Raw genomic sequence first — 10,282 nt, forward strand, 5'->3', positions numbered from 1 at the left:
GAGATCTTTGTATTCCATACCTTCAACGTAAGCACAAAGGCTTACCTAAGAATTATTTCAGAGTAACACACAGAACTGCTGTCGCACAAAGGGGGGTCTCAAAGAGAATCCCCCGTCCCAGATTATATCAAAATTAGTGGGAGTGTACCTTGGATGATCGTCTCTGACTGAAACTCGCCAACCACTTGGTGAAACAGGAATATGTCACTTATAATGTGCAACAGTCCTCTCCGATGCGATGGAACATTGTCATGGCCAGGCGTCGGATCCGATCGGGTTCGGACATAAATAAGATATGTCAATGAGGACACATGCAAATTTCAGGGAGGATGATAGACCAAGGTCAAGGCCGTCAATGGCGAAAGGTCACTGAAATGAGGTGAATACATGTTGGTTAACCCACTATCAAAGACACATCCAAATATTGATCACATATACACTTCATGCACTTTCAGATATACTGAAAAAAATAAGCGTAGACTATTTTGCGCCTTCATAGATTTTAGTAAATGATAACTGTAATATCAACAGACCAGTTCTTTGGAAGAATACCTAAATATCAATGGTAATGTATTAAAGGTCATAAAATCGATGTACCAAGGTGTTAAATCCTCTGTAGAACTGAATGGCCAACACCCTTAGTACTTTCTTTGCAAAAATCGTGAACGACAAGGTGAAAATTTACCCCCAGTACTATTTGCACTGTACTTAAAGGTCACATGCAACCAAAAAATTCAAACATAATTAAAACACGATTATCACTTATTAATGGCACATACCATACATCGCTGCTTGTAAAAAACAAATAAGCCAAATTATAAGCGTACAATAGCGATTCAAAAGTGATATATTTTGTACTTGGACTTACTTGCCCTCGGAAGACCGAATCCAGTCATAGCGGGGGCTGTGCACTCAAGTGTAACGACGGCTTCCAATTGACTGGTTCATTTGCTGATACGCTGAGGGCTCATTGTGTGTACAGAAAGATGATGGGCATTTTAGAAGTATGGCGAGTCACAAGAAAGTAAGATTCTTTCTGGATAACAATTTCTTTTATTGTACTTGACTCATCGTTTCAGTGTGGATTCATATATCGTTGTCAAACAAAATCATAGAAGAAGTTGTTATCCATAAGAATGACTGTATAGAGATGTTGGGTTTTGAAAATACATGTTCTCTAAATTTGCTTTCGATCCAATCAAAAATTGTCTCAGCAGAGATGGTGAACTACTGCGTGGCTGGAACCTGTCATTCTTCCAAGTACAAAGCAGGACTTGAAACTGACAAGATATTACACCCGTTTCCGTCAGATCTGGTCATTAGCGAAAAATGGATGTAGTTTGTTTGCTACATACAGACCTAAAAACATATCACGTGTACAAGTATCATACCTGCCTAATTACATAATGTGGCTGAGACAGGACTCGGGTGCACAATTTAAAAATCAATTTATTTTGTTTATGGCGTATAACCTGATAGGTGTTAAGTTCAAATTGCATGTGGTCAATGATTGAATCGGTGTATTGCATATTGTCTTTAGCAGACAGGCAGACAGACATATAGGTGTCAATAAACCAGCCATTGAGCTTTCTCCGTGACAGAGGCTGCTTACTACAATCAACAAGTTGTTTTATGTAAAGAGTAGATTATTCACTTGTTTGTGTACACAACCAAGATTAGACTACTGCTCACGACCTCATACTCCGGGCATGCATACTGTTTCAAGCTCCGCGAGTCTATTCACAGCGCATGCGTTATACGCGCAGTGCAGCGCTAGCTCAGCTGTTGAAACCACGTTTTCCCCCAACGCTGAGGGAAATTTAGTGATTCGTTTGAACTCCGTTTTCATCACATTTTTTCAACGTTATAGCTTGAATTGGCATTTTTGATGATTTGTGCTTACCGAAAGGTATCAGAATCTGCAAAGTTGTGCTTTACGTTGCATGTTCCCTTTAAATGACTTAGAAAATTCGCTTCTTAGAAATAATGTTGACGGTGTAACAATACACTTGATGATAACAATATGTTCGTATTTGTTCCATGTCTTCTTTTACTATATGCCGCGATACTGTCATATTGCCAGATGATCCAAAAGCATCACACAATTCGTGAGACTGTTCCTACAACTATTGTTTAGAAAAAAATATCCATAAATACACAAAACACCAAAATTGTAATCTTTGGTAAGAGCCCGACAGGAAATTTATGATTGGACAAGACAGCATCGAGCTTGTAAACGAATACAAATGTCTTGGCGTTATTTTCAATATCAATCGTTTCTATGCAAATATCAGCAAATCTTATATTACCCAGGCCATTAAAGCAATGCGTTTGTTGTACAAGCGATTCGGAAATATTGACATGTTCATAGCATGTAAACTCTGTTTTTCTGACTGTACTATCTGCTTTATTTTGTTCTACCGAAGAGAAATATTGGGATTTGATAATGTAAAAGCAATTGAAAGGATTCAAACTTATTTTATTAGATATGTTTTAAACCTAAGACCAAGTACCCCAAAATATATGTTGTATCGTGAAACTGGGAGATTACCTCTTGCTGATAAAATCAAACTGGGCATGTTGTGTTTTTGGTGCAGAACAGGCAAACGTAATTCTATGTTAACAGCATTACATCAAACATCATTAAGACTCCATCAAATACAACCACAACTATAAATGGCTCAACTACACTGAAACTATATTAGACAATATTGGTACGTCCAGTACATGGCAATCTCAAGATAGAGTCTTCTTCTCAAGGTTTTTTAACATAGAATTTCAGATCAATCGCTTCATTTGCCTGATAACACCATAGCATCTTCTTCAAAAGCTCTTGAATGCCTATGAATGTATGAAATCTCATACCGATATTTCTTTACTTGAACGTAAACTAAGAAACAGAGCATTGTATTATTTTTTTTATCAAATTTAACGCTGCCAATCAAAAATTACCTATTGAAACAGGTCGCTGGAAAATATTCACTAGAAAAAACGATTTTGTCCAATATGTCCCTCCTAAATCGGAGATGAGTTTCACTACTTATTTCAATGTAATATAATTACTGCTCCCAGAAATATGTATTTCCACAAAATGTCAGTCCTTTTTGAGAGCTATAATGTAAAGCAATTACAAAAATCTATGTAAATCCATTTCTATCATAATGTCTGTTAGTATGAAATAATTATAGGATATTAAACGAGCTTCCCCTTTCATATCAAGTTTATGTCCCGAGTGAAATAATTTTGGTTTATCACGAGCTATAGCTATGGTTTTACGTGTTTATCATTTCCTTTCTGAACAACATTTATTTGTTACTGATGGAACCTTAATGTAAGGAAAAGTGAAGTCAGCTCTCTTCGAACTTTGATTCTGTAGGCATACACGCCATTTACCGTTACTGTACCTTATCCTTTCCTTGCTGATGCTAAGATCCCAAAGACTCTGTGGAATATCGCAAAGTTTCCGTCGAAGACGCCACTCTCACTATGACCAAGTTCCCTACCGAGGACACCCTTGCCTCACCTGTAGTTGTGTAACATAACCCGATACCCTTGCTACACCTTCTATAGATGTGTAACATAACCAGACACCCCTGCCACACCACCTGTAGTTGTGTAACATAAAGGGACACCCTTGCCTCACCTGTAGTTGTGTAACATAAAGGGACACCCTTGCCTCACCTGTAGTTGTGTAACATAACCAGATACCCTTGCTACACCTTCTATAGATGTGTAACATAACCAGACACCCCTGCCACACCATCTGTAGTTGTGTAAGGTAAAGGGACACCCTTGACACGACTTATAGTTGTGTAACATAAACAGACAATCTGGCCACACCGCCTATAGTTGTGCTACATAGCCAGACACCTGTAGTTGTGTAACAGCACAACGTGTGTCAAAATCTGTCCTTTTTGTCAGGTCGTAGAATCGCTTAAACGCACACTGACTGAAAAATATTTTTTTCTATCTGTCAGCTTGTTTTATGTAGGGCTTTGAACACAGTGTATATTGGAACACAACGAAACAACCGCTCACTACCAGCAGCGTAGGTCAAGGTCTACATGAGGTGTCCGACACTCCCATTCCCAGCGGCATGTTTCAACACTATGTCCGTGATGCAGCTAGCCATGACCTTGTCATGACCGTACATGTGTGATGACACATTCTTACTCAATCCTGCTATATTTCCGGACACTGTAACCAAAGGCCAACAAGACTACACTGCCTGACGGATGATCCGTAGTTCCATCCCGGTAACAAGACCCAGCCGGGTGTGGTCTCATAGTACTTGAGAAGCCACGACACAACCTTGTGAAATCTGTCTGACTTTGATCCCTCTTCTAACAACAATAGATCATAAAGTGCTCCACACGCCATAAGACGACTGCAGTGACGCAGATTATCATTCGGACTGGACGTTGAACTACAGGTAGGTTACATTTACTGCCATGAGGATACGTACAGAGTAAGTGAAATAGCTATGAAATGAAATAGTAGATATGTACATAATCATAAAAGGTCTTGTTTAAATTTGATAAAACACTCATATTAATAACAGTCAACGTCATGCTCGGAGGGAAATGTTCAGCAGAAAGACAAACGCATATTAAATTATTCCATCGCAAGATTGCTCTTTGGAAATGGATTCGCCTTTTAAATGTTTCTGATCGATTACACGTAAATATTGTTGCAATTTTCTATACCGTGTTTACTTGCACTGATTTGCACATGTGAGTAAACTTACATACATGCAAAACTTGCACACTGGAGTAAATTTGCTCTTGGGAGTATATTTGCTAAGCATTCACATGACAATTAAAGTCATCCTAGATTTGTGCAGTCACCATTCTGATATAAAGATGGACAGACGTCCTTTTTACACTTCTCAAGGGAGGAAATATTATACGTTTTCCATGAGTGTTGGTCTTTCGTGTGGTTTACTAAAAGTGAGGACCTGTTGGGGGAAGAGAGATCCACTGACTGCTGGGATCGAGTTGTCATGACAACATTTTCCAACGACGACTGGAAAAACAATTTCAGAATGTCCAAGACTACCACTGACTTTGTCTGCTCCGAACTTAATGAAACTTTGAAACCTACTGGAAATTGTGTTCATGAACCATTAAGCGTCGAGAAACAGGTTGCATTTGCAATATACTGGTGAGCGTCGTGTGTCGAATACAGAACAGTTGCAAACCTATTCGGTGTCAGCAGATCAACTGTGTGGAAGTGTGTACACAATGTGTGTAACGCTATTACAGATACTTTAACCCACAAATACGTAAAGTTTCCAAAAGGAAATTATCTCAGAGAAGTTATTGATGGATATCAAGACATCGGGGGCTTTCCCAACTGTGGTGGTGCCATCGACGGTTGCCAAAGTGAACTTACGACAAATTAAACCACTGATATGAAAATGAAAATTTCAAAATTTTGCTAAAAGATCTGTTTGAATCAAAGCTTGACTCCTCGTCGACTCGCCATTGACCACTTGAGTGGTACATCAGATACTGGGAAGTTGTGACTGCTGGATTAGCGTCCTTGATTTCCTTGGTTCTGTCCAACCATGTCCAGTATCAATTTCATCATGTCCAGCTGATGTTCTCTTTCTTCCTTTCTCTGTCTTTCCTCGCCTTCAGTGCGGTATTTCTCAACTTCTAATCGTCTGAAGTTTCTGCCGCTCAATATCAATATAAATTATTTGTTGTCTGTTCTCTCACTTGCAGAATGAAAACTATCCATTACTGAGCCAAGCGCCACTTCAAGAACACTTTTCTTTAAAATCAGCGTACGTTTGACTGTCTTCATCTTCAGCGAAGTATTTGAATGTAACCCTTCCTGTTCCACTCTTCTTTAGTTTTCCTTTAGTGAGTCTGTAGGTACGCCTAAGCGTGTGCATTTTCACTTTGCACAGGTCCGATGTCTTCTCAGAACCACCTGTTATCATGTTTTCAGAAATATTATTATAAATGCCAGCATAGCTTAACTTAGGATCATCCAGTCGACATTCAATGTTGTTTTCCTTCCATAAATTAAGCAAATACATTGTTTCCTCATCAGAACACGCTAAACCTCTTCGTCTACCTGACATTTCCAGCACGCGTGTGGTTTAGACAAGCTTGAGTGTAATGAAAAGTACACTGTCTATACTGTACCAGACGTCTTGTATTATGAAATGTTTCAGGTATATACACAGACAAAAAGCCCATGAAATGTTGATGACCAGATAAAATTTACACATGTGATTAAATTTGCTATGGGTTTATGTTGACAAATTTGCATGGTGAGTAAATATAAATATATGCAAAAATACTTTTGCATCTGCCCAAACCAAGAGCAAATTTACTCCATATACAGTTTTACTTAGGTGTGCAACTGCATTTACATGACTAAAATACTCCTGTGTGTATTTATTTGCACATATGCAGAATTTACATAAGTGTGCAAATCGGGCCATGTAAACAGGGTCTCACGCTGGAGTAGTTTTCACCAAGGTTATGCCATACTGAAGGTGTTAAGAGCGTTACCTAACACTGTGGGTAAATAGACCTGTTCCGATGTTTTACTGCGTCTTACGGCAGTGTTGTAGGTGATGTATGCGTAGTTCTTGTCCATGTAATGTGATATGTGACTACCTCATGCTATCCAGGAACGTTCCGTGACAGGATGTATTGTACTCTACAGACACTACAGACACTACCGACACTACAGACACTACAGACACTACCGACACTTACCGATTATGGTCATCATAACTGAAGTGAAGTTAACTTCACAGTGATTCAAACTGATTGGAACAATCGAAACATGACCTTATGAATTATCAAGAATTATTTTCGCGACCTTTTCAAGTAAAATCAAGAATACACTAAGTCTTTAAAAATAGAAATTATTAATGACGAGGAATTTATGAGATTGTACCTGTGATTAGCACGTCTGACTGCCAGTACTTTTGAACGTCTTGAATATTGTAGCAGTGTGTACGTTTGTGTTCGTGCACTGTGTCGCGTATACATAGGCATGTCTTTTATTGTCACCGGCTGTTGTGTTTGTCCACTTGTGAGGATGAGATGGTGATAATCCTTCAAACTACCAATCACAGTGGACCTTTACATACATGCAGATAGCGTGAACATTCTGTTCAAATTTGTAGGTCACATAAACAAAAAAACTATTCGAAGCATCAGCAGAAAAAACTCAAAGGGAAAGTCCTTAAAACGAGTGTTGTATAAACTTTTAACTCTGGGTATTTTTCGCATATGGGCATTAATTCATACAGCATCAGTGACATTATTTCACGTCTAAATACAAAAAAGAAAAAAAAGTGGGCATACGGAAGATGAGGATGTAGAAAAAATAATTTACGCGAGACCTTACTTTTAAATAGATGATTAACGCGTATGCACTTTGTGATTTGTGGACGTACTTTCTGGGAGACACAATTCACGTATGTCAACAGGGACAAGGGTGAAAGTAAGTAAACGACGTGCAAGGTGCCCGTCACTCACAGTCTAAGCGAAACCACTCTCAACAAAGTCGTGAAAGGTCACGGTCGAATATTTCAAACGTTTATCGACATGCCTCAACAAACATGTTCCTGATGTAAAAGTAAGTTGTTCCAGGAACTAATGTTTGGAGTTAATGACTGATTTGACTTAGGAGAACACCATAGCTTGTACAGTAAAACCGATTCCTCTATCAATCAATCATCGTGTATTTTTCAGCAGGGTACGTTTCCCAAGTTAACGATTTATATGCACTGGACGAGTTAAATTCTAACACCTACTAGAGACTGGAAAGTCGCATAGTTATCGTGTTTTGTGTTTGTCTTGACACTTTATAAACCAGATGAAGTAATTAATGCCGTTTGTTTTAGTATCAACAAATAAGCGACAAAAAAGGCCATAGGCATAAAGTAGATTAGGGAGAATTGCTGAGGTCAATGACGCTTGTTCGGTAAAGGACGACAGGTCTGCACAATGATGGGTTAGTGGTGATCGGACGGTACAGTCCATATATGGCTAACAAAGCTTTTCATCATGGTTTGGAATTGCGTAAAGCACTTAAATAGACATGTTGCTATATTTAGAATGGGGTATCCCAGTACTGACCAAGACTTTTTGGCTTAACCACCTCATCAACGATATATACACACAAGGTTTAAGGATATGATGCCAATTGCTTGTCTTTTCGTCAGTTTTCATCTCAGCGTCTTTTGAAATAGACTTACGGAGCAGACAGTCGTTTTCCCGGTAGAGATTGTTTCCATTTTTATGCATGCGCATGAAAAATACTGAAGCGATCGGTAAATTGAGTAAACAGTACGGAAATGGAATTTTGTTGGGTAATAGCCGCGTGTTCGGTAATACCCGACACCGCTGTACAGTTACTGTTCTAAAGTTTGCCAAATACTCCATACTGTATAAAGTACTGTTTACACGTGAATTGATGTATTGTAAAACAAATACGTAACGTTGAAAAGATCATTGGCAGCCTCCATACTACTATTATTATCATGGGTTCAATAAACGATGAAACTTCTTACCAAAACTTGACACCAAAACGCAGCTGTTTTCCAACGATACACGATTTCGAACTATATTCCAACATGTCTTTCAGCAGTCTGATCCATGATATTCGAGCATTTCATCAGCAAAAGATAAACACTCTCAAGACAAAAGTCTGAAGATCCTTGGTGCAGATATTCTTCAGTTCTAACCGGTTTCACACTGTCAGTGTGATCATCATGAGAATGACGTTATTACGCTTTGTGTGAGAATGTCGTTACTACACTTTGTGTGAGAATGTCGTTACTGCACTTTGTGTATAATGGCGTAGCTAAGCAGTGACGTCACTAATGCAAAAGGTACCGAGCTTTGGTACCACAATTTGGTCGCTCGCATTTAGTTACAGATTTTGTGTCTTCAGTAGATTTTACAAAGTTTGCTCTCTGTACAGTTTGCTCGATACTCCTACCCTGCCTTTGGCTTTTGATTATCTTGACCTGTGTGAGTTTATCTTATAAAATGTCGCATTTTTGTAAAGACAGGAGAGTCAAACTTTAGAGCGTTAAATGTGGATACAAATGGACGGACATTTTCATGAAAAAACTTTTAGCAGTTCACCTGTGTTCGGCTGTTTTTCCTTAACAATAGACTCATTAACGATCGCGATTTAGCACGGGTAGTTCCTTTGTAAAAGTAAATCTTTCAATTCATTTAGCCTGAAGTCTACACGGTCATGATTTGAAACTCATAGGAGTTAGGGACACTGCTTTTTGTGTGGCGTGGGTAACATGAATTGTAGTCAAGATACTGTTTTGACTTGCTTTCAACAATGCTGTTTGATACAGAAACATGTACTTCAAGGAAAGGAATATGTTTACTGCTTAACTCATTTGTACCCACGCCTTACAAAACATTAACTCATTAGCACTCACTTACCCCGTCAACAACAATACAACAACCTTTGGTAACAGATCTGCGCACTAAGCTGTATCAGTTTCTCAAAACAGGATTTATGTTCAACAGCACTAACCATACGTCGTGACTTAAAAGTTCTACATGCCTGTCACGAAAGTGATGCCAATTTCACAACAATCACATTGTCTACTTGTGATATATGACTTGGAATGGTTTGCAAAGTGAAGTCGTGTCTCCAGATCCAAGGTTTAACTTATATCAATGGGGTCAAGCTGATTTTATGACCAACCGAGTAGTCCGTCTGACACATGAAGTTCCATTCTTGGAAACATGTAATGAAGGTTTAGTGTTTGAACAGTCTGATTTATAGATATCCCCGAGGTATTCTGGTCCCTATTCCATTGGAAGAAATGTAGAATTGATATCACAAAACGTAATTGCAGGTGTTGCAGCGATAATGGAAATTTACATAAAACATTCATAATTCCTCTGAAAGTGACGGGGGAAAGTATATCCGTCATTATGCCGATAATTACATTTATATAAATCATTCTTTATTCCTCTGAAAGTGGCCGGGTAAACGATATATATGACTTGGAGAAGAGGGACAAGTTGACCATGTCTTTAGAGCGGCAGATTCAACGTTCCGGCGTAGATGCTAAAACCGTTATCAAACGTAGCATATCCACGTATCAGTATTAGCAGTAACGCATGTATATACGTGTATCAAGAATGTTTGTCAGATACATCACGTATCAACATTGCCGAATTTATACAGTTCTGGCAATTAATACCGGGTTGGTGATTACATAAATATGAACATACAATATAGATAACGATGGATAAGACGGAGAGAC

This window comes from Haliotis asinina, chromosome 4, assembly GCF_037392515.1.
Source record: "Haliotis asinina isolate JCU_RB_2024 chromosome 4, JCU_Hal_asi_v2, whole genome shotgun sequence".
Taxonomy (NCBI): Eukaryota; Metazoa; Mollusca; class Gastropoda; order Lepetellida; family Haliotidae; genus Haliotis; species Haliotis asinina.